The sequence below is a fragment of the Sorex fumeus genome, unplaced genomic scaffold (genome assembly GCF_029834395.1).
Source record: "Sorex fumeus unplaced genomic scaffold, SorFum_2.1 ptg000007l, whole genome shotgun sequence".
Lineage (NCBI taxonomy): Eukaryota > Metazoa > Chordata > Mammalia > Eulipotyphla > Soricidae > Sorex > Sorex fumeus.
The window spans coordinates 28,637,616-28,663,892 of record NW_026606064.1 but is presented as its reverse complement, the minus strand read 5'-3'; the positions used below and the strand labels follow the sequence as shown (position 1 = coordinate 28,663,892).

Sequence of the window (26,277 nt, the reverse complement as noted above, 5' to 3'; positions counted from 1 at the left end):
GGGATGGTGCTTGAGCAACCTCAGAGGCATTGGGATCAAACCCATGTACACAAGACTCATGCTTTATTACTGTAGTGACATCCCCAGCTCCAAGGTCCAAGTTTCTATACTGTAATTCCCTGCAGAAGGAGTGACATCTTTCTGATTCTTCTTGGAGTGCAGAATCTCATGATGTGTGTGGAATTGCTCTCTTCTCCCACTCTCCTCTCCACCCTTCTCCACCTAGTGGTCACCCACTCTTCTGCGGTGCTTACTGCAAGCCAGGATGATACAAGCACTATCCTCCTGGCTTCATTTTTGTCTTTATCATAACATCCAAAGTCGCTACTGTTCTTTTTGCTCCCCCCATTATCAAAACAGGAGAAAGAGAATCAGAGACAGCAATAGATGGTGCAGTGAAGTTTCTCACCCAGGCATGACCACCTTCCACATTCAGTCTCATTGTCCTCCTTTTCTGATCTTGGGAAAGCATGTTTCTTTTCACCTCCAGCCTTCACCAAGGCCAACACCTCTTTCTGTTCATTCCCCCACCCCACAGCTTAACTTCATCTTCCCAGTTGCTCCCTCCTGTTCTGCCTGCAGGACTCTGAGACAGACCCCAATGCCCCTTCTATATATGCCCTTCATCACCATCCACCCCGCAGCACACCTCACAGGATCTGGGTTATTCAGCTGCTGCTTCATGTTCATTTCTCCTGGCCTGGGTGGGGCTCAAACTGCCCAGGCCTGGCCACATCCTCAGGGCCTACAACTTGGCAGGGACTTGATCATTACTAGGAAGCAAGTAGAGAAATACAGAAGTCAGTGAGTGCATGCCAAATTATCTGTTGGTGGCAGCCATTGTGCTTGGCACAGAGCATGCCTCATTCTAATATGCCAAATAAATGACCAAACGCACAGTCTATTTCCAGAACTTATTACTTGGGGGTGTAGGGAGGGGGGGAGAGTTTGTTTTTTCTTCTCCATCTTGTTTACAAAGTTCAAAGAAATATGACGGATAGAAGTTCAGAGATCCAGAAGGAGGCTGTTGATTTGCAGGAAAGGGAGAATCCAGGAGTTGTTGGTCACTCACATCTGAGCTGCAGTCTGTCCTAAGCCTCCTGGCATGAGAGCCGAGCTGTAGAAGGCTCTGCCTGGCAGCCTGTCTGAGCCAGAGCTCAGGGCAGAGAGCACAGGCAGCCCCGAGGAGGCACGGAAACTGCCCCAAGCTGTGATTGTTCCTGAGCCGCAGGGACAGTGGCTGTTCTGGGCACTTCAGGAAGTACTTGTTCCAAGAGGCCCTTCCCGCTATTGTGGTTCAGGCCAAGCCTGCTGGGCTGGCAAAGGGACGGGTTGGTCTCTCCACGCCAAAGACCTGTGCAAGGCCCAGGGGGCAGGAAGGTGAAAGACAGAGGTCAGGTGGGCGACTCCAACCAGGAAGGAGTCCAGGATAGGGCTTCTCGTCTCTTAGATCCTGAGTGCCAGGAACTGCAGGACTCTAGGTTTATTTCTGTCCACTGTGACCCGAGAGCCAGCACTGGTTCAAGATAAGCCAGATGCTGCCAGTGATTTGGTGACAGGCAACGACTTTCCGGTGCCACGGAAGGAGCAAGACGGCTCCGCCCCTCCCTTTGACCTTGAATCTACTCTTCCTCTTCTGGAAAAAGGAATAATAACCAGCTGGAGAGGCTAGTAGGAGGATGAGCTGAGCTGAGATTGATGAACCTGTCAGGTACACAATAGCAGTGGGAAAATGCGAGTTTCCTTCCTTCTCCGAAGCAGCTGGGCCAGGGGGAGTGGGGGAGGGGGCGGGGAGGGACGTGGCTGGGCAGCAGATGTCACATTTCTCTGCATTCCTCCCTCTCACAGGCTGCCTGGCCGGGCACAGAGCCCACTCCAGCCTAAATTGTCCTGACAGCTGCCCAGCTCCTCCGCTTGGCCTCGCCCCTGACTCCTGTTTGAACCAAGAAAAAGCTTCCTTTGCTCCAGGCACCAAAATAAGAGGCATGATGCAATCCATGTCTCGCATGGCCACCAGCCACCAGAGAAAGTGTCCAGGCTTCCAGGCCTCTACCCCAAGCCTATGCCAGGAGGACCGACCAATCCCCTCCCAGTGCCAAGTGTTCTGGCTAAGTCCTGGGTCGTCACATCACCTAGCCACAGCTCTATCCACATCTTAGTTTGGACTTTGAAAAACTGGATTCCAGGGCTGGAGCGACAGCACAGTGGTTAGGGCATTTGCCTTGCATGCAGCTGACCCCAGTTCGATTCCCAGCATCCCATATGTTCCCCCGAGCACCACCAGGAGTAATTCCTGACTGCATGAGCCAGGAGTATTCCCTGTGCATCGCCAGGTGTGACCCAAAAAGCAAAAAAAGAAAAAAAAAAGTTGGGTTCCCTTCTGGAACTGAGACCTCCAACCTAGTCACTGAGCCCAGAGTTATCTAGAAGGGAGGGAAAGTGGTTCTGAACCTGATTTTTCAGAACAGTGACACGTATTGTTGACTGTGGCCGCCACAGCGGGAAGACCTGCCTAGGGCTTTATAGGCATTTGCTTCATCGTTGTCAGAATTCATTTTGTTTTCAGCTGGGTGTGGTTCCTATCTCTAGTTTGCCCCAGAAGAAACTAGGTCTCCATTTTGTTGTGGCCCAAGGCCACAGGAGAGATAGAGCTAAGGGGAAGTTTTGAACCATGTTTATAGATGCCAAGTCTGTGCTTTTTTGGTTTTCTCACCATGCCACTGACTCCCACACCAAACCAAAGGGGCGGTACGGATCCCCTCAGAGAGGCATTGCAACATGAAAGTTCCAGAAGGGAACCAACCCAACTTTCCAAAGTCCAAACTAGGTCTGATGAGCATAGCGGGGATCTGGGTGTTCTTCCAAAGGAAAGGGGTGAAGAGCAGGGTATCAGCCTCTCCATCTGGTGCCAGGACAGGGCTCCAGATGCCCCAAAGTCCCCCCTTTTGTCCCTGGAAGCTACCCCTGTCAAAGCAGAATCTGTCAGTGAAAAATTAATTTGCTTTGTGACCATGCCCTTCCCAACCCAAACAGGACACGATCCCCTGAAACTACCATGTCTGTGCATTTCCGTGGCTCTGGGCTGAGTGTCTTAGAGAATCATGCAATGATCACAGCTCACAACAGTGACAGTACTGACCATTTTCCAGACTCAGCCCCCCTGGGGCTTCCAGGAAACTGAAACTCAGAACAGCGGTTGCACCCAAGTTGCCAGCCAGGAAGTCAATGGTGTTGGTGAGATTCAAGCCCAACACGCCTAATTCCAGCTCCTTCCAGCAATGCCTCCCTCCCAGGCAGGGACATGTGCCAGCCACTGTTGTTTTGCACTTGCCCCACTGGCCATCCATCTGCAGGCAGGGACCTTTTTTTTTCCCGTTCCAATCATCAATCACAGTTTCACTTCAATGGATCAGGGAGACGGGGTCCCGTAGCTACCCAAGTGTGGTCATCGCAGACCGTCAGCCACAGAATCCTTCCCATGGGCTTTCTGGGCGACATCTATGGAAAGCCCTGTTTTTGAAAATTAAATTTCAGGGCTGGAGGGCTAGCAGAGTGGGTAGGGTGTTTGCCTTGCACGTGGCCAACCCAGCATTCCCAGCATCCCATATGGTCTCCTGAGCACCGCCAGGTGTAATTCCTGAGTATAGAGCCACGAGTAACCCCTGTGCCGGGTGTGACCCAAAAAGAAAAAAGTGAAAAAAGAGAAAAGAAAATTAATCTTCTCTGGCTGAAGAAGAGGTCCTCCTAATTTATTTAGTCAGAAGCCTGAGGCTAAACTGGTGGCCTGGCTGCTCTGACTATTTGAGCAGAAGAGGCAATGCCAAGCCCTTGGAGTGAGCAGGTTGGGAAATCTGAGAACCACACAGACATCAGGGAAAATTCCATGAGTGGTTGCCTGCGGTGGGAAGACCCTGTGGGCCCTGACTTCCCTCTCCCCTGGATGACTTGCAAGCTGTCACCCCCTGCTTTCCTACCTTTTCTCCCCACCACAGACCCCCTCCACCCAGCACTAAGTAAACCAAAAGAGCTCAAGGAAGTGGCCCAGGTCTGAGAGAAGCAGATTCCAACAAGGGGCAGGGGAGGGTGTGGAGGCCCTGGGACAGCAGGTCATTCAAAAGTCACTGACCTGCACGCCACGGCAGATCTCGCTGGCCCGAGGACAAATCCCACTAATCCTCTGGGGCGGTTCTGCATGGCCTGACGTGGAGACGAGCAGCAGTGGGTTCCTCCCAATCAGAGAAAAGTATTCCACGGGACTCTGTCAGACAGCACAGCTGAGCCACAGTTCCTGGGGGAACAGCCAGAAGTCACATCAACAGAGTCGGAGCAGTGGCAACATCCAATTAAAATGCCTTTCTGAGATCAGAGAGGTAGCGCGAGAATGAAGGCGCTTACTTTACATACTGCCACAATCCCCTCAGTTTGTTTCTGAGCACTGTCAGGAGAGTAGCCTCTGATCACTACTGGGAATGGTCCTACAGCCCCCCTACTCACACATACACATACACATACACACACACACATGAATATTTCTCTATAGGTCACTCCCTACCACCACACTTAACCATTTTGCATTAACTACACTTCTTTCCCTGAAAATTATTTCTAAAATTCATCTGGAGCCTTTACATTTTTCCAAATGAAATTGAAAACATGCAACTAAGCAAGTGGTGACTCTGTGACCAACTCACTCTTCAAACTATGGACCTGTTTAGATTCTTATTTATTACTGGCAGAGGACAAATATTTACACCCCCCCCCCCCCACTGTGTGCTTTGGGCTCCACTGGTCACTCAGCATTTGCTCAATTGTTCTAGACATCACTGATAGATGTTGGTTGGCATTTGATCACATTCATTTGTAGCTTCATTTGAAGCCACAAGGGTCTGCTTTCCAGATCGGCATTGTATTTCTTCAAGATCCAGCTCACCTATGTCTTGGTTTTTCTCCTCTACAAAACAGAGTTAGTACTATTTATCATCCAAAATAAGCCTTGAAGAAACATGTATACGTATGCATAGAATATCTGTGCATATCCTTATTGTTATGCTCTTAATTCTTTCTCCTTTATTTCTCACATTAGGTAAGAAGGATTTGTGTGCATGCATGTGTGTTCACACACACATGTATTTTTTTAAGAAGAAAACAAATCCTTGCAGCCTAAATTATCTTACCCATTTCAGGATCTATTGTAATTCTACCTACAATGTCAAATCTTATCACCTACCTATACTTTAAACTTCCTTATGCTAATAATAATAATAATAATAAATTACAGAATGCCTGAAAGGTTCTCTCCTCCTATCTATGAGGACAGCTTTCCAGTGCATTCAAGGATAAATATTTTATATTTTTAAATTTTCATTTATTTATTTTTAATTGAATAACAGTGAAATACACAGCTACAAAGTTGTTTATGATTGGGCTTCAGTCATATAACACCCATCCCTTCACCAGTGTACATTTCTCACAACCTGTATTCCCAGTTTCCCTCCCACCTTTCCTAGCCTTTCCACCTCTATGTCAGACACAGATACTCTCTCTCACCCTCACTCTCTCTCTCTCTGTCTCTCTCCCTTCCCTCCCTCTCACTCTCTATCTCCCCTCCCTCTTCCTCTCTCTCCCTCTCTCTCCCCCATCTCCTTTCTCTCTGTCTTTATACATTCTAAAGAAAAATAAATCACATAAATTGATCAATCTCTGCTGTAGGCACTAGACACAATCTCAGTCAACTCTCATGATATCCTTTGGAATAAATACTCTATCGCTGAAGGGATAAATCAAAAAATAGTTGGAAATAGATTATTTGGATCTGAACTCTGACTTAAACACTTAGCTGTGCAACCTAGGAAAGTGGTTTGCTCTCTCTGGACTAATATTTTGGAACAATAAAGTGATTTTTAAAATTTCTTTTCAAATTTTACTCGGGCACTGTCATCATTAATAGAGTTCCAGCATACAATGCCCAAGACCTCCAGTGCCAGTGTCCCTACACCAATGTCTCAAGATCCTCTCTCTCTTACCTCATCCCTTGGCAAACTATATTTTTTATTTCATTATTATAATTTGGGTTATAAATTTGCTATAGTGTTAAAGCTTTTGGTGTACAGTTCCACAGCATGCCCAAGATCTTCCACCAATGTCCTTGTGTTACGTAGGTTACATCTTTCTACCCCACTCACTTCCTCCTTACTTGACATTCTCCACTCTATAAATCTGGGCACAAGAGTTTTCCACCATTTGTTACCTTCCATTCCTTGTTTTGTGCCTCTTTGAACCATAGATGAATGAGATCATCCAGAATTTATCACAGCGTGAGAATTTACTAATACCTATAAACTGGTCATGAGGATTAAGTGCAAAATTATTATCTGCGAAATGGTAAGGAAAGTATAAGACACAAAGTAAACTCTTACCACATAATAACCACTAGCATCTTTTACAGAGCTGGAAACTTAAAGTCAAGGAGATTCATTCATTCAGGTTCACTTGAATGAATGGAGTAAACAGCGGAAGCAGAATTTAAATTTTGATCAAACTGACTTCAGAGTCAATGGAATGGAATGGGTTTTCCTGCAGTCTTTATCACAAACCCGTGATAAATAAATGTTCAGAAACAAGGAGAAAAAAAAAGTAAAAAGGAGGCTGGGGAGCTGGAGTGATAGCACAGCTGGTAGGGTGTTTGCCTTGCATGCTGCCGACCTCGGATAGATTCTCAGAATCCCAAATGGTCCCCTGAGCACCGCCAAGAGTAATTTCTGAGTTCATGAAGCAGGAGTAAACCCCTGTGCAATGCCGGGTGTGACCCAAAAAGTGGAGAAAAAAAAAAAGAGACAGTGATGGGACTTCTGGAAAAAGTTGGAGAGATGAGCGGAGGAAACAGGATTGAGGGAACTGGATGGGCCATTTAATTATGGAAGCAGAAGGAGATTCTGCAAATGAGACCACAGTGTTCTAGGTCATGTTGCCTGAATGCTCCCAACGCACCCCCAAAAGCATTAGAGACTCTAAGGTCAGGAGCGAGCAGAGCAGAGAGGAATCAGGAGTTGTGGAGGCTGCATGTTTATGCAGAGCAGGTTTTCCTGTACACACACCCTCCCCGGGGTCCAGCCTGCAGGGAGGCATCGTTCCAAAGCACTAAAGCAAATATGTGTGTTGTTTTCTGCCAGGCCCAAGGCTTTCATTTCACAAAACATGGAATCCTGCCGCTTGGGAACCACACAATCTTCAGGAGAAGCTGCCAGCTGGGTCAGCAGGAGTGGGTGGGGTACCCAAAGACTTCATGGGACTATTATCAGCTGTGGGATTAGCAATGCTTAATTTTCCTTTTTAGTGTTTGCTTGAGCATTGAGCCTATATTGCTTCAATGATTAAAAAATAAGTTGTTGAAACAAAAGTTAAAAAAAAAAACTGCACATGGTTCAGTCCGAGTTGTGGTATTACAGTGATTTGTGGGGCTGCTTTTTCCTTTGTATATTTTCTGCTTCACTACGTTGTCTTTTTTGAACATGTAATGCCTTCAGATTGCAGAGAAGAGAGAGCAAACCTTATTCCAACTCAAACAGAAAACTTTCAGGAGAGTGTTGAGTTCTCACTTCTGAGGCCTCCTGACTCCTGTCAGAACATGTAAGAGTGGAATTAGCTAATGTCCTCCCTCTATGAAGAGAAAAAAACTGCCAAGGTGGGGGGGAAGGGCTGCTCTCCTGGAGTTATCAGGCCCAGGTAATTCATGCCACCATCACTACCACGCTAAGAGGTGGGTGTATTTATTTTTACCATTGTTGCTGTTCAACTGACTTTCCTGTTATGTTTTACCAAGTGAAAACAAATGTGCTTCCACCTGACTGGAATTCATGTTGTGTCAATTAGCTCTATTCTTCAAACCAGGAAAGAAATGTTCAAGTTCCCTAGAGAAATCTTTGAGAGTTGTTGATTCAAATGGGAACATATATGAGTTCCCTGGGAATACAATTTCTGCCAGGAAAGAGAAACATGAGGCCAATGTTAATTCTCTGTTGTTTTGGGTTTTCTGGAAAGAAAGAAAGAAAGAAAGAAAGAAAGAAAGAAAGAAAGAAAGAAAGAAAGAGAGAGAAAGAGAGAGAGAAAGAAAGAAAGAAAGAAAGAAAGAAAGAAAGAAAGAAAGAAAGAAAGAAAGAAAGAAAGATGAGGAGAGAGGAAAGAAGGAAAGTACTGAAGAGAGGGAGGAGAAAGAAGCAAGGAAGCAAAGGAGGAAAAAAGGGGGGGAAGAATGGAAGACAAAAGATAAATGGAGGAGATATAAGGAAGGAGTGAGCTATGAAATTTAAAGACAATCTTGACAATTAGAAAGAAAACAATGCTATTAATCTAAAATCAAAGAGGCATAAAAAGAAACTCTTCCCAACCTCCCCCTTCCAGATGAGAAAGCTTAGTCCAGAGAAGTTAAAATAACTAGCCCATTTTCAAACAGTTATTATTATAGAAGCAAGAGTTCAAGCCAAATTTTCCAATTTCAGACTCCACCTACTTTCAGCTCCACACACCATGCTTTTAAGTGCTGGGATGTATGGATGGCCTGTTCAGCCTATTACAAAGGCCTGGACATTTGGATGATGCTTTGGAAATATTCCTTCAAAGGTAGTTCTATCAAAAGAGATAGATCCAAGAAAGCTGCTACAAAAAAGAGGGTCCTGTCACTGAGAGTGCTTTCAGTGACCAGCAACAGAGAAGAATCTGACTCCCTTCCAAATAAAGGGAATTTTGTTGAAAGTATAGCCCTATGATCACCTTCACAGGAGGCTTGGACCAGAGGCTAAATATAATCACCAATAGATCTTTGATCAGATTTTTTTTAATTTATTAAAGCACCATGATTTCATTTTTAATACCCAGAAATGAAAAAGCCATTCATTTCTGGGTTTTAGACAGATTATGTTCTATCACCAGTGTCTTCTCCCCTCCACCACGTTTCCCAGATTCCCTCCCCCATTCCCTCTTGCTCAGACTTTTATTTTCCCTCTTACTCTTCATGGGTCGGAGCGATAGCACAGCGGGTAGGGTGATTGCCTTGCACATGGCTCACCTGGGTTCGATTCCCCCACCCCTCTCAGAGAGCCTGGTTAGCTACTGAGAGTATCCCACCCGCACAGCAGAGCCTGGCAAACTCCCAGTGGCATATTTGATATGCCCGAAACAGTAACTAGTCTCACAATGGAGATGTTACTGGTGCCCACTCGAGTAAATTGATGAACAACAGGAGGACACCACAGTGCAAGAATCCCTCCACCGCTGTTTCTCAAAAGTTTGTTTGTTTTATAATGTTAATTTAGAGAATTTGTAAAGAAATTTTGTACATTTGTAAAACAATGGAATTCCTGCAACCTAGTCTTAGCCTACTAAATCCTAATCTTTAGAAACTAGGAACCTGTGCTTTTAACTAACTAGGCCAAACTGTGCTCATGGCCCTTGAAATTTAATAAAACTTTATTCCCAAAATAAAAGAGCTACAATCGATAGGGGACAGTGACTGATGAGTCAACTCTTACCCTTGAGTTCAGAATGGTTTCTATATGTCTCTCACGGTGATTCAATTTTTTAAAAAACAGTTTATATCATTTATAGGGGATTATCTTAAAACAAAATAAATATCTCTTACAAAGAAGAATATGGATGAGAGATATTGCACGGCTCACAACGGCTAGAAAATTTACTACCTCATTACAAAAAAAAAATTCGCCAGCACTGTCCCAGAATAATGAGGTCCTTGGATGGTGGGAAGAAAGGGGGGGGGGAAGAGGGAGTGCATTTGAACAGTTTATAGGACCTATGAGGCCAAGAATTCCTGGGAGCAGGAGTTTTCAATGTTCCATTAGTTCCCTGGGGAATCAAGTAAATAAAAATTAAAATGTGCTCAAGTTCTGGAATTTATTTAAAAAAAAAAACATCTTTTCCAGGAGGTCTCCTGGAGTTCCTAGTTGGACCACATAATAATAGTGACATAGCATAATGGCCAGCAGAAAACTCTGAAAGGGCCCAGCAAACACTCTGAAGAGAAGTTCGGCATGCAGCCTCTAGTCTGACAGACACCAGACAGCTTTCACTATACTATGGGGGATTCTTGAGACCAGCTTGTTTTGGCTTTTTTCTGTTACTTTCTTCCAATGATTGCACAAACACTAATCAACTAAGGAGGGGATGTGTGGAGAGCCATCCTCCCACTTCTTCCCAGACATGAATTGAGAGAGAGGTTTTAGGTTAGAAGCATTGGTAAGTAAAGCTGTGCCTTTGGGAGTTAGACAGACAAAGATCAAGTCCTGCTCATGAACTATTATGACTTACGGCTTTTAGACCTTTGATGTCTAAGATGATAGCCAGTAGTCCCATGTAGCACTGTAGCACTGTCCTCCCGTTGTTCATCGATTTGCTCAAGTGGGCACCAGTAACATCTCCATTGTGAGACTTATTGTTATTGTTTTTGGCATATCAAATACATCACGGGTAGCTTGCCAGGCTTTGCCGTGAGGGGCAAGATACTCTTGGTAGCTCGCCGGGCTCTTCGAGAGGGGTGGAGGAATCAAACCCGGGTTGGCCGCAAGTAAATATTTTAAATTATTAAATATTTTTAAAAATGAAAAAGCATTACAGTTATATACTAGGTTTTCAGTAACAATTAGTCCCAATCCCGCTCTGCCTTTCTACAATTCAACAAACCCATCATTTATTCTAGCTTTAGTTGACATAACAACAAATGGCTATCAAATTTCAATTTTAACCTTAATTCTAACATTTTTTTAAATTGCTATAATAATCCTCAGCGTTTTTCTTTTTCCTCACATTTTTATTTAGGTACTGTTATTTACAATAACATTAATAATAGTTTCATGCATGCGTAGTTCTAACATTGCAGCCACCACCAAAGGGCCCACTTCTTTCTACCAATGTCTAAGGATCCCTCCCATCCCTCTTTCATACGTTACCCTCTCCCCTCATCCCCCAATTTGGCTACATGTTCTTCCTCACTGTGTTTCTTTATAACCCACATATGAGAGAGACCATTCTGTGTATGTCCTCTCATTCACCCATCATGATACCCTCTAGTTCCATGCAGACAGTGACAAACTGCATGGTTTTCTCTTTTCTTATAGCTGAGTAGTATTCCATTGCACGTATATACCATAGTTTCACTGTAATGAACATAGGTATGCATATATACTTTTGAATTAATGCTTTTGTGTTTGGGGATAGAACTAGAATCAATGGATTGTATGGGAGTATAAACTTTATTTAGTACTATTGTTAAATATGTTTACATTTTGCTAAACATGTTAAACTTTAACTACACCATAGTGAAAATTAAAAGATAAATGGGAAAAAAAATCACCGGGAAAGCCAAAGCACTATGTCAATAGCAATAGCTCTATAGGTTCATGTTCATGCTTTAAATGCAGGAGACCCAGGTTTGATCCTTCTATATGGTTCCCTGAGTCCCACTGCCACTTTGGGACACTTTGGGTATGACCCTCCAAACCAGAACAAGCAAAATAAATAAAGATAGAAGACAAATCGCCAGGAGGTTTGTTAGACCTCAAATTTCTGGGAGGTACCTCTCACCTCAGTTCCTATATCTATAATATGAGAATAAACCTGATATTTCTGGAGTCCAGAAATATGGGAACCATATTCTGAGAAGAACTTTTCCCAGACAACCCTTTGTAATCAACCACTGCCTCTTTTTTGTTGTTGTTGTTAGGAGGTTATTTCTTGGAGAACGGTGAGCTCTCTTGAATCTAACCGGGAAAAGTTGCCCACCAGCCTTCCAACGGGCTATTTCCACTACCCATATAAACCCTTTGTCTGCCAATTTCCAAACCTTAACTCAGGCAACTAAACCTACCAAAAGTTTGCCCCCAAATCTCTCTATCCTGGATTTCACTCTCATTTCTTCCTGCTGCTCTTATATTTCGCTTGTTTGTTTGCTGCAGTCTAAAAGCTATTTTTTTCCCTGTCTGTATTTCCCACAGTGTAGGAGGTATTCCACTGATGGTACCTAAGGCGAATTTTTGTGGTACATTAGTACTTTCATATGGTACACAAAGAAACAAACACTGAACCACAAGATAAGGGAGTCATTATTTGCAGGTCTCTCCAAAGTCTAGTGATTACAGCAGGAGAAAACCTCAGTCTGGGGGTTGCTGTGTCTTCACCCCCTTGCTAACAACCATATGGCAGAGATCCTGAGTGAAGTACTTCCATCCTCCTCACCATCATGCTCACCAATGGTAGCTTAAACTCAGGGTGTGTTGACAGTGTTCTTGGAACTTTACATATATTTCAATAAATTGACTTAGCAGATCTTCACAATCCAACAAAGTAGATAGCATTATGATTCAATTCTCAGCCCACAGATAAAGACACTGGAGCACAATGAGGTGATGTGACTCACTCATAGTCACACGGCTAGAGAGAATAAAGATTTCAACCTACGCAGGACATCCTGAAGAGTGCTGTTGACCATATGATGCCAGTGAGGACTGAAAAATTGTGTTTTTCTTTGGTCCTCATCTTTTATATTTGGGGTGTGTGTGTGATCATTTTCTAAGTTACAGATGGATAAAATTCTTTTTAATCTCCATTCGTATATGATTAAATAAAAAAGTGAGATCAGGTAAACAGAAATATTTAGTGCATAATGCATAACAGTCGACAAAGGTTTTTTGAGGTAACAGTTGTGAGGACAAATTGCACCTGCCTGATGCTTGGGAGAACGAGTCTACACAGACTCATGCAGGGACAGGATCCTGTTGGTGTCAATCAGGGCCCAGACAGAGAACAGGTGGCCTGCTCAAAGGCTTAACTGGAAAGAGGATAATAAAGGCAATATTTCCCCAGAGGTGGGTAGCCAGCATAAGAGAATGACATAGCAAGGGGCATGTCAGGGACAAATCACTGAAGGAGGCACTTAGCAGGGAAAAAAATAGAATCACCAGTTGATGGAGGAAGCTAGAGTTCACTTTAGCGATACGTGGGTTTCCTTACTGAAGGTTGAGTCAAAGGGGAGCCAGTCATGGGTACAGAGGTCCAGCCAACCAGTTCTCCTCTGGTCCTCCAATCACTTTTCTGCCAGCCCCTGTCACAGAAAGGCAGAATCCAGGTGGACATCAGGGAGCAAAATATATGGGTAATGGGTCACTAATGGCGAGTCTCCCACACCCAGAGCAGGGGAGAGGGAAGCAGAAATGAATCTGGAGCAGCCACAATACATAAGCATCACTGGAGTGCACAGCTCAGCTATGTCTAGGCGGAGACAGGTTTGTTGCTTTGAATGGAATGCCATCAAATGGGGAAATCAGTTTCAAGTAAAGGGCACTTTGTGATGAAGGCAACTGGATGCTAGACCTCTAGGGTTTCACTTCCAGCTTCCTTGGCCGAGTGACTCATCAGATTTCTCTGACCTCTTAGGGCTTGAGTCACACACATGCAGGAACTGAGTTGCTGCTGCATGTAAAGTGTTTCAAGCTGTAATTATATCCACCACCTCCTCAGAGTGTCTAGACTAGATTATGAGAGCTGGGGAAAAAAAAAATGAACTACAGTTTTCTGTGTCCCTTGAACAAGTGGAAATTCCTGAAAGAGGCCCAGGGGACACAGGCATTCCAGAAGAAGCAGCACCCTCAGCCTGATCCAATCAAGCCTGCCAGTAGAGATATAAAAGGACTCTGCTGGTGCTCTCTGGGGAAAGTTTTTATATTACTTACATTAATAGCAATAACAACACTTCAGGGGCCCAAAAGTAAGGAACTTGTGATGGAGATTCACATATACAATGCACCAATACCAAACCCTCCACCAGTAAACTCCTGTTTTCATGAATTACCATTTGATCTTGATAAAATAAAGAAAAATCTATGAGCATTCAGTGCATAACTGGCAGATACATGATAAAAAATTAATCGAGAGGATAGAGAGATAGTACAGCAGGTAAAGCAACTGCCCTGGGGCCAGAGCAATAGTACAATGTGTAGGGCATTTGCCTTGCACACCGCCAACCTGGGTTCAATCCCTGGTATCCCATGTGGTCCCACACACACCACCAGGAGTAATTCCTGAGTATAGAGCCAGGAGTAACCCCGTTGCACTGCTGAGCAAAGAAAAAAAAAACAATAAAAGAAGCAATTACCTTGCTTATAGCCAAACCAAGTTCAATCTTTCGCACCTCAAATCTGCTGGTTATGATTCCTGAGCCCAGGGCCAAAGGTAAGTCCTGGTTATTGCCCATGTGGCCCCCAAAACAAAAAAGACTTTTTTCATTGACACTGATATGTTAGAGGTAAAAGAAAAAATTGACAGAATTTGTACCTGTTCTTAACTTTTTAAGTGAAAAAGGTTTTTGGAAATCATATGTCTCCATCCATTTGCCAGTTTTCCAATAGTTAAAAACTTTTCTCATGAGATCTTTGGTGGCATTCATAAATGTGATGTGTTAATATTGCACAAAGAAATATGTCAATATCTGGAAAAATCTGCTTATAATTTAGTGGATGAATATTTTTCTAAATGTTCAATATATTATCTTACAAAATCATACACAGGCCATAAAACATTGATTCAAAGTGCAAAATTGCTGGTAGATTTTGAGATAATGTAGAATAAAAATTTCATTGATGTGGTTTCAGGCTCCACATCACAGTTAACTTTTAAAAAACAGGGAGTTAGGTTTTGACTTGGTTTGCAAATGGCCTGTGAAAAATATGTCTCCTGGGGCTGATGAGATATACAGCGGGTACGGCATTTGCTTTGCATGTGGCCAACCCAGCTTCACTCCCCAAAACCACATTTTGTTCCCCGAGTCTGCCATAAGTTATCCCTGAGTGTAGATCAGGAGGAAGCCCAAAGAAACACTGGGATTGGTCCCCAATGTTTTTTAAAATGTATCTCCCAAAGTCAGACAGATAGGACAGGAAATAACGTGTCTGCTTTGCACACAGCAGACCCTACTTCTATCCCCTGCACCACATATGTGCAGTGGATAAGCACTTACAGGAGTGGTCCCTGAACACTGCAGAGTGTAGTCCTAAATTAAACAAAATGCATCTCTGTTTTCCCTCTAGATATCTACATGCAACTAAATGTTTAGCCCTTAATATAAATGAAAAAGAGGTTGTGATAATCTATCTTTTATAAAAACATGTATTATGATATTTACAAATATCATAAAAAGGCCATTTTATCACTTTGGGGGAAAAACAGATATTTATCACAAAATTGATAAATTATATAACATTTAATTCTTTAACTATTGTTATTTCCAAATAGATTATTTTAATTTTGGGATTATAATTTCTAATAATTACAATAATACAAATAATTACAATCATACAAATAGCTACCCCTTCTGCCATTTAGAAATATGGACCAGAGCAATAGTGCAGTAGGTAGGGCACTTGACTTGCACACGGACAAACTGTGTTCAATCCCTGACACCCCATATTGACTCCTATGTCCACCAAGGGTGGTTCTTGAGTTCAGAGCCAGGAGCAAGCCCTGAGTACAGCCCGGTGTGTTTCCAAATCATAAATAAATAAATAATCTCTTTGGTAGTGATGTTAGGATCCAGACAGAATAGTTTGGGTACTATAGACTCATTGCTCTAGCACCAATCTGGCAGTGATCATGCCAGGAGTACTCCTGCCCATGGAGTACCAGGGATAAAATTCAGGTATTTCACATGCAAAGCATCAATTCGGCCCTTTGAGTTCTCTCTCTCTGGCACCTTAATAATTTTCAAGAGTATAACAAGGTCCTAAGGACAAAATATTTGAGAACTCCTATTGTACTGAAATTTTACCAGTGCAATGACATCCCAGAAAAGAGTTCTTCAGAGACTTAGAAAAGTATGAAACCCAGACAGGAAAATAGCACTTGGCTCTGAATCCTCAAAAAGTAAGCAATCAAAATTCTAAAATAATAGAATTTTAAGTAAATGTCTACAGGATATCCCAATATTTCAATTTTGTTCACAATTAAGTATTCTATCAATAAAATAGAATTTATAGATTTTTCTTATTTTACAAATTACCCTACATATACTTAATAATGTGAGGAGCACATAATTAATGGTAAACTGAAGAAATAGCTAAGAGGACGAAGAACCTCCGGCTCCGGGCACATCTCTTTGATTCCACTGTTCTTCCTGCATTAACATATGCCTCAGAGACCTGGGCCCTACGCAAACAAGATGAGAACGCCATTCAGGTCTCCCAAAGAAGAATAGAAAGAGCTATGCTTGGAATATCACGTTTCACTCAAATGAAAGAACGAATCCGGAGTTCTGACATCCGTCGACGATCAAGGATCAGGGACGCTGTCTCATATGCCAAGGTGTCGAAAATCAGATGGGCTGGTCACGTAATGAGATTTAAAGACGACCGTTGGACTAGAGCTGTTACTGATTGGATTCCACGGGATGTCAAGAGACCGCGTGGCCGCCCACCTACCAGATGGTCAGACTTCTTTGTCAAGGTCATGAACGATCGGTTTGAGACCCTCCATGTTCCCGGAGCGAAGAGATGCCATTGGGCTACACTAGCACGCGACAGGGACAAATGGAGACGTTACTGGCGCCCGCTCGAGCAAATCGACGACTAACGGGAAGTTAAGTGATTAAGTGATTAAGTGAATAATGATTTTGGGAACACAAAAATAAAAATTCTCATCTAAATTTTAATATAAAAATGCATATTTCTTTGGAAATATGGTTGTAGTCAGTATGTATGATATATTGTATGATGGAGATTGCAAAAGTCAGAATATGTAGGGCTCATAAACACAGCAGCTCATTACCTTGCAGTTACACCCCTCCTGGAAACATTTCAATGAAAGCAGTTCACTTCATCAGGCAAAGAAGATTCTTCACCAGGCAAAATTCTTCTCCTGACCTTTGGCGAGACTGGGGAAGAGAAACATGCAATGAAAATGCAATAAATTGGTCAGAAGAGCAACAAAATCACAGGGGAAGGAGAGTCCAGACACTGTTCTTTGGATCTGAACAAAGGTTCATCTACCTAGGTCTGTATTTCCTAGGCAAGAGTGGTTCACAGAGACCTCACAACCAAGACTCTCAGAGATATAATCAAGGCAGAACTGTGGGCTTAGAAAACACCCGGGCATCTTCTCTGGGATAAGAAGGTTTGAATTAATAGAGGAACATTCTGAAAAACAGTTGACAGGAGGTTAAAAGTCCCCCAGCAATTGACTCCACTTGTATTATGGGAGACTCTAATCTAGTAACTCAGAATTATGTTCCCTTGCCAGTGAGCAAGGCCATTCCTATAGGAACCACCCCACACACTATTCACTAAAACTGTCACCTTCACCCTTCTTGTTCATTTCACCACTGACTGGCACAAGCCGTATTAACTCCTCATCCATCTTTTTGGCATCTTGCCTCAAAGACTATGCAGCTGTCTTTTTTAAAAAAAAATTTTATTAGTGAAACACCATGAGGTACAGTTGTAGACTTACAAATTTTTGTGCTTGAGTTTCAGTTATACAATGATCAAGTACCCATCCCTCCACCAGTGCCCATTTTTCACCACCACTGGTCCCACTATTCCTCCCACCCCCCATCCTCCCCATCCCACCCTGCCTCTGTGGCAGGGCATTCCCTTTTGTTCTCTCTCTCTCCTTTTCGGTGTTGCGGTTTGCAAAAGAGGCATTGAGTGGCAATCATGTTTGGTCTATAGTTTACTTTCAGCATGCTTCTGCCATCCTGGGAGGATCTTCCCAACACTCTTTATTTGGTGCTCCCTTCTCGATCTGAGCTCCCTTTTCCCCTAGCATGTGTGGCTGGCCTCCAAGCCATGAAGCAAAATTCCTGGTACTAATCTCAGCCACTCTTGGGTGTTAGTCTCCTATTTTGTTACTTTATGTTCCCTGGATGAATCTTTCTATGTCTATCCCTCTCTTTCTGACTCATTTCGCTTAACATGATACTTTCCATGTAGTACCACTTATATGTAAATTTCATGACTTCATCTTTTCTAACAGCTACATAGTACTCCATTGTGTAAATGTACCAAAGTTTCTTTAACCAGTCTTCTGTTCTTGGGCACTCAGGTTTTTTCCAGATTCTGGCTATTGTAAAGAGTGTATACAGCTGTCTTTTAATTGGAGTTTCCAGTGATGAAATTTCTAGCAGTGTGCAGGTAACTTATTGTCTTCTTTATCTTTTATCTTATAGCTTCCACCACATATGCATTTATTTAAATATATGACAAAATGACTGCCTCATAATTGGCTTTCAAGAAACAGCACTCACAAATATTTGGCAGTTTATCAGACAGTGCTCTATTACTTCCTGCATCACAATCTGGAATCTGAGAGAGAGGAGATTCACTTCCATTTTCCAGAGTTGTTTAGTTTAATTTAAAATAGTTAAAAAGAGAAAAATGGAAAGGCAGTTGTAAATGTCTTTATACGGTGCATTTGAAATGCTTCATTTAACAAATTAATCTTTTAGATACATGTGCACAGAGCAAACCGCAATACAATAAAATTATGCAATTGACAATATAATTTTCAATTTTATAAAAAACAAGTAATGCAATGTGACCTGTTAAGATAAGAAGGCAACATAGCCTGTAAAGGCAATAACTAGGCAATGTGGCCCATGATGGAAGCCATACTGCAAAGCTAAGTGACAGGCAAAATCTTTCTTCACTCATTTTTCTGAAGCTTCTTAATCTTCAGATGGTACCAACTTAATGGTATGATGTGACTATTAAAAACAAAATTCTAAAATTTAATCTGGTTGCAGAATCTTCATCCTCAAGCACCTCCTCCATTGACCAATACGAATAGACTGGTTGATGTTAGCCTTTATTTCTCACATTAATAGCAGTCTTTGTATGTAAGTGTCTGGACTTTCCAACCACGGTGAAAAGGTCACATACTCTTCTGTAACTGTTCATACTTATGACATGTAACATGATTACGTTATTGAGTCTTGTCAAATATCAGGTTTTTCTTTTAAGTACTAAGTAGGGTGTTTGCCTTGCAAGCGGCCGACCCAGGTTTGATTCCTCCATCCCTCTCGGAGAGCCCGGCAAGCTAGCAAGAGTATCCTGCCTGCATGGCAGAGCCTGGCAAGATCCCTGTGACATATTCGATATGCCAAAAACAGTAACAAGAAGTCTCACAATGGAGATGTTACTGGTGCCTGCTGGAGCAAATAGATGAACAACGGGAGGACAGTGCTACAGTGCTACTAGATAAAAAAAATTCATTTCTGTCCATTCTAAGTTCTTTTTTTTCCCTTTACTCTCCCAGCTCGGGCTGGAGGGATAGCCCAGCGGGTAGGGCATTTGCCTTGCATGTGGCCAACATGGGTTCGATTCCTCCGCCCCTCTCGGAAAGCGTGGCAAGCTACCACGAGTATCTCTCCCACATGGCAAAACCTGACAAGTTACCTGTGACATATTTAATATGCCAAGCACCGTAACAACAAGTCTCACAATGGAGATGTTTCTGGGCCCGCTCGAGCAAATCGATGAACGGGAGGACAGTGCTACTCTTCCAGCTCACACATGTGCTAGAGATCTGCACTGTTCTCTAAGCCTAGAAGAAAACCACAAATCACTCTCTTTTTTTTTTTTGTCTCTTTGCTTTCTCTCCAAATCCTTTTCAGTAATGATGCCCTCTCCCCTCCCCGCTCTGCAGAGGCTGACAGGATCTCTTGGCAGCCCCTCCTTGTGTCCCTCCTGAGGCAGACACCTCCTTGCATTGTTATTTCAGTTGATCCAGTTGTGACTCAGGCATCTGCAGCACTTTCTCTGAACATTCAACCTCTGATCACTGAAAAGCAAGAGGCTTGGATGATGTGCCCTGGCAAGAATTTTCGCCCATCTGGTTGCAGTTCGGCGCTGGCCTTTGACAGTCCCGTCTCACGCCATGATGCTAAGTGGGTGTAGAAACTGCTTGACTTTCTGGCAAGTCATGTGGGTTGAAGGAGAGTCGTTTACTTTCCTAGCAAGAAAAAAAAGAGGGTTTGTGTCACATTATCTGATAGAATTGAGTTTATCACTAGTTTCTCTAGAAAGGGTATGTCTCATTTGACATCAAGGAAGATCTGTCCTCAGATGCATAAGTCCTTTGCTATTGTGACTTTGCTCTAAAGAAACAATGCTGGTTATAGAGAAGCAGCTAGTGTCCCTGTGTATTCTATGAGATTATCACAAAAACAATTGATCCTTTCCTCACAATTCACTCATCTCATTCCCTTACTTAAATTCATTGCTTTTTATCTAGAAAAGAGTAATGCTATTCTAATTGGTCTCCTGCTTCCATTCTTGCTGCTTATACCATATTTTTTTCTGATTGTAGTCAGAACAATTTTTTAAGGCTCAAATCTAAACATAATCACCACCCTTTGCTCAAATACCTGCAATAATTCCCCATTATTAGGGGAAAAAAAGGCATTCACAGAAAATATTCAAGACTCTTTTCAACAGAGGGAAATAAAATAATTGAAACTGGTGGGATCTGAAATAAATTTTTTCTTTCTTTTTCTTTTCTTTCAAATTTAAAGACGTTGGACCAGCTTACCAGACAGCAGTGGGAAGAGTAGAAAGATTGAAGAGGTAAACTTAAAGTAATGTAGGACAGTGTAGAGGGTCGTGGGCACTTTGTGTATATCAATAGCATAAACTTTAACATTATTCTATTCACATTACTTAACCCACAATAAAAATACAAATACACTTAAAATAAATGTTAAATATATAAATAAAAAGAGAATGTGGGTTATTGGCCATGGTATAAATTTTGTTTTGTTTTTGGGGGAGCCACACCCAGCAGTACTCAGGTGCTAGCCTTTGACAGTCCCGTGTCACGCCATGACACTAAGTGCCTACTTCTGACTTTATGTTCATTATCACTAGTGGTGATGGTTGGGGGGGAACATTATGGGGTTCTGTGGGGATTCAACCCCATAGGCACATGCAAGTCAAGAGTCCTACTCCCTGTACTATTGCTCCAGCCATTAGCCATGGTACAAAGTTGATCCATTGTGACATTTTAAAACTTAAACTTGGAAATAGAAAGAGACAGTACACAGTAGGACATTTGCCTACTGTGGCTGATCTGGATTTGACCCCCAGATCACTGCTTCTTGTCCCCCTACCTCCTCAGAAGTAATTTGTGAGCACAGAGCCAGAAGGAAGCCTTGAACACAGTCAAGTGTGGCCCAAAACTAAAACAAAACAAACCCCAAAACGCTTCAACTCTAAGTTTTCACATATGTAACTCAAGTACCTGGCAGGACCTCCAGTCTCCTCACCTCACTCATTATTTATCTCATAGAACTCTATTCCAATATAGACTCTCCAAGAAATCTTTTCCTGGTAGTGAGTGTAGTTTATGCTCCTTCTTCTTGAAGCCATTTGCAGCCCTCTGTGATAGCAAAAGTTAGTTGTTTGCTGAGTACCTCCATTAAGATTTTCTTGCAAGAGGATGACATGAGTATTCAGAACAAATGCTGATAGTCAATATGTGTTTTGTCTACCTAGGATCTTCTCTTCCCTTTACTTGGAAATAACAATTAACCCCTTCCTTGAAAGAACAGTCTTTTCTCTATTTCTTATGGTTTTGGCAAGGTTGCTAAGCAAAAGACTCTACCCCATCTTTAGGAGAAAACTTATTAGCCAGTCAAATTTTCTTTCCTGGAATAGGCAGGGTTCAAAAACTAAAGCATATAATCTAGTGCTGACTCTTCAGAGGGGTCACAAGTCTATTCTTCTTCTGAAGGATTTGTACTAGTGAGTTTTTGCTCTGTGTGTATGTGTACAAAATGTCATTACATGGAATAATATTAATCTCAAATTTCTGGAACTCAGCAATTTGTATAAGAAGGGTATTTCTCCTGTTATGGGAAGAAGCTCTTGATAAACTGGAGGCTAGCTGATAAACTGGTCTAGGGTGACCTCAGTTGGGGTGTTCTCAAATATACTTAGTGTCTCCCCGCAGAAGAGTTCCACAAGGGGCTGCCTATAAGGCTTACTAAAGGCTAGCACACCATTTCTTATCAATGTCATAGGCAAGGTGATACTAAGATTTCAGCTCTTTCATGCCTCCATTGCTTAAGTCATACTGCAAAATTTGTCAATACGGAAGAATGGAAAAGTGTGGCCTCATTTGCACAATACCATGATGATATTCAGTTCCCAATTAATCTCAGATTGCATCCCTTTTTTAACTAAAACTAGTTTGCTGACTTCCGTTTGCGGTTTTAAAACCATAACTTTCACCTACTTGGGAATGAATGAATGTATGAGTAAGGATATATTACAATGGGTCACAAGTTTACCCAAGGTGTGATGGTAAAGATAATAGGATGGAAGTCTGACATATCTCATCAGGGAAAGAATTTCAGAGTTTTCAACATGCTGACTACCTCTAAGCACCTCAGAAGTCTAGCATACCATTTGTAGGATGTCATTTTTCCAATTTCCTAACTCTCTTTGCATTCACAGCTAACAATATCCTAAACTCTCCTTAAGAGCTAGACCTAGGGAAAAAAATCTTTCATAGGAAACTCTTCTCTGTCATTACCTAAATTGAATCTGAGACCCTGACTGAGTATTTAGATTGGGTGGACTCTCCTTAAGTGTGAGTTAATATAGCTGTATATTGTGCTCCTGGCTATCTTCATTACAGGGCCGACCTTGGGGCAAAATTTTTTAATGAGAAATATATTTCTAATTAGGAAATCTTAAGATTGAAGCCACCCTTAGATATAGCCTAGTGTTTCTCTGTGTAAGTCCTTCTCAAATCTCACTTCTATTCTTTCCTAATAAAATATCCATTCCCTTATGACTTTATCAGGAGGATGTTAGAAAGTAAAAGCAAGTTATATAATGAACAACCCCAAAAGTGTGAATAACTGATGTCTCATGTCTCAATTTGAAAGATAATTTATAATATTACTGATATTCTTAACTCAGAAATATCTTTGTAAGTAAAATTCCAGAAACAAAAACAAGATAGTTTTAGGCAGCTGTAGACAGGTTTTGTTGTTTTGTTTTGTTTTTTAAATATGGAACACTTCATGAATTTGTACGTCATCCTTGTGCAGGAGCCATGCTACCCTCTCTGTATTGTTCCAATTTTAGTATAAGTGCTGCTGAAATGAGCACTATAGGCAGCTGGTTTTATGGGGTTTTTTTCTTTTTCTTTTATTTTCATTTTATTATTTCTTTAGTGTTGGTGGTGAAGTAAATAGTACTATAGCACTGTCCTCCCATTGTTCATCTATTTGCTCGAGCGGGCACTAGTAATATCTCCATTGTGAGACTTGTTGTTACTGTTTTTGGCATATCAAATACATCATGGGTAGCTTGTCAGGCTCTGCCATGCGGGCAGAATACTCTCGGTAACTTGCCAGGCTCTCTGAGAGGAGCAGAGGAATTGAACCCAGGTTGCCACGTGCAAGGCAAACGCTCTATCCACTATGCTCTTGCTTCGGCCCCGGTGAAGTAAACAATGAAAAAATAATATCTATGCATTGATATGACAGTAGACTTTTATGTTTAGAATCTTCTCACTTTTCAAGGCTGAGAGACTGTACAGCGGGTAGAGCACTTGCCCTGCATACAGCAGACCTAGGTTCAATCATTGGCACCCTATATGGTTCCCTGTGCCTGCCAGGGGTGACCCCTGAGTGCAGAGCCAGGAGTAAAGCCTGAGCACAGTCACATGTGGCCAATAAAAAAACAAACAAACAAACAAAAAAGAATTTTCTCTCTTTTCAAAGGCAGGATTACCTTGGCCTCAATAATGTTCCAAAAGCTAATCATTGTGGTAATACATAAGAAAGAAATACTGATTAACATGGAAAATTATTCAAGTTTTTGCAGTCTTATATCCGACATTTTGGATTTAAGCAGCACCCTCAGATAAACATCATTGCTCTTTGGGTTCTATGAGCATTTCTCCACATCTGCAAACCACAAAACTGTCACTCAATGTGCTGAGATTCACATCTTTGTGGGTGAGACAAGGAGGAGCCATATCTGCTTGCACCATGTCTCAGGCTTGGGACACGTGCCAAGGGGGCCAGATAGGATCTCCAGGGCTGAGGGAGATGGTGTGATGTTCCCTGTGTGGGAGGCCTCCTGGGGAGACAACATAATGACCTCACTGGGAAAATGAAAACAATTCAATAAAAAATACTTATCTTGGAAATGATCTGCCTGAATCTGAGACCAGTAAAGGGATTGTATTTCCAACACCCTTTCAAAGAGAAAGGCTATTTTCCATTAATCCGGTATGGGAAGGAAATCCCACAATATTTCTGCTTGCCTGAGAAAGGATGATTTGAGGAAAGCAGTGGGTAAAAAAGCTCAACTCCATCAAGTAAAGAAATCACTCTTAAAAGGAATAATTTTACACCAATTGATCTCACTTATCTGTGGTATATAGAGAAGGAAATAAAAGGTATGGATAATACCAGTTGATAATAAACCTTGAGCAGTGAAATAGAGACCTGAGAAGACATGGGTGGGGTGGGACAGAGGCAGGGAGGGAAACAATGAGGTCAACTAAAGTAATAAAAGAGTATGTTGGTCTAGAGTATGTTGGAAGTAGTAATGTGAGGTAATTGTATGCACCAAAATCATAATTATCTGCCAACAAATAGTAAATTGATGGGTGAGGGAGGGGTTAGATTGGACCAGAAGTGACATAAGTTTTTTGTTGCTTTCTGGTGTTTTTTGGGGGGAGGGGGTTGTTGTTGTTGTTGTTTTTTGGGGGGGTGATACCTGGAGATGTTCAGGGGTTACTCCTGGTTCTGCACTCAGGTATCACTCCTAGAAGTACTCAGGGGGACATTAGTGGATTCCAGGGATCAAACCTGGGCCAATTGCATGCAAAGAAAATTTCTTACCTGCTATACTATTGCCCTGGCCCCAAGAGGTGACAAAAGGACAGGGATGGAGTCCTGGGCATTTTGGTGTTGTGGTATGCAACAGCAGTAATTTTGTATATTAATACTATGCTCAGACACAGTTGTAACTATATTACCTATTGGTTGTAAAAATTTCCTCTAAAACTAAGAACATAAATATGTTCCTGGGACAAATGGCCCTGAGGAAAACTCAGTCACACAAGTCACCTCTCTTTTGGACCTCTGATATTTCTCTTGCTCCTAAGATTTCGCTCATGAAAATTCCAGTGCCACCAACAGACACTCAATGAATCCCAGTCATTACAGCCTAAATACAAAGGATTTAAGATTACACATTTCATAAGGACCTCTACCTAAATGCAGTAGTACAATAGGGAGGCTAACCAATAAAATGTTACAATAATCTAAAAGCAACCTTAGGTCAAAAGCAGGTTTCAAATTCTACATGGCTGATCATGTATTCTTCTCTGTCCTGAGACCTATTTCTTGCTTCCTCATGCCAATTCTTGATCCCTACTCCAGCCTTTAGGTATGAAATGAGGGGTGCCACGTGCTGTGTAGGGATTGGAGAGTACTCTTAACCAGTTCTAGTTAAAAGCAGTACAGTTGAGATTTAGAATTTTATCACCAATCATACAATCATACCACCACTTCAAATGATATTTATAGAAAATTAACCTAGCCAGATACATTATGGCACACACGAGGAAGCTACCTTCTCTCTGGCTTAAAGCATATTTGTCTCCATGACCTTAGAATACACAGGGCACTGACTAAAGTCAGAGTTGTATGTCATAGATTTAAAAAAAAAATTTAAAACCCCTAAGAATCTTGGCTATTTCTGAAGTGTCTCAGCTTCTAATGTGACAGACATTTATGCCAACAATTTAACAAATAGTGTGTTTGTTTTCTCCTAGTGAAAAATCATACCCAAAATTTATGTGTTTCATGACCATCTCTCCCTACCTTTCTCTTGGCCTTGAGAGCTAAAAAGTGCACAGTCAATTTTGCCATCATCCTTTACAAGTATGCAAGATGTTTAAAAACAAATTTCTAAGTTTTACTTCATCCCTGGATTCTCTTTTCTCTCTGAAATTTATCTCTGTATCAACTTTTGTCCTACTTCCAATTATGCAGTTTTGTTAGACACTTCACATTCCTTTTTCACCTACTCTGTATCAGAAAAATGATCTAAAGCTTGAAAAGCAATTTCTGGATACTATCCCAGGGCAGAACCCTTTTTGACAATCTACTGCTTGAACTATTTACAGCATAGTTAGGACAGAGATTAGCATGTACATTTTTGGATGGTTGATATGGAAATTATCTCTTTATCATGG

General features: G+C 42.0%; 1 non-coding gene across 1 annotated transcript; it reads right to left on the bottom strand.

The window, feature by feature from the left end:
• Window positions 1-23,062: 23,062 nt before the first annotated feature.
• On the bottom strand, window positions 23,063-23,168 carry LOC130017022 (U6 spliceosomal RNA). The gene has a single exon (XR_008791311.1). It is a non-coding gene; the product is annotated as a U6 spliceosomal RNA (small nuclear RNA).
• Between the last annotated feature and the right edge of the window lie 3,109 nt (window positions 23,169-26,277).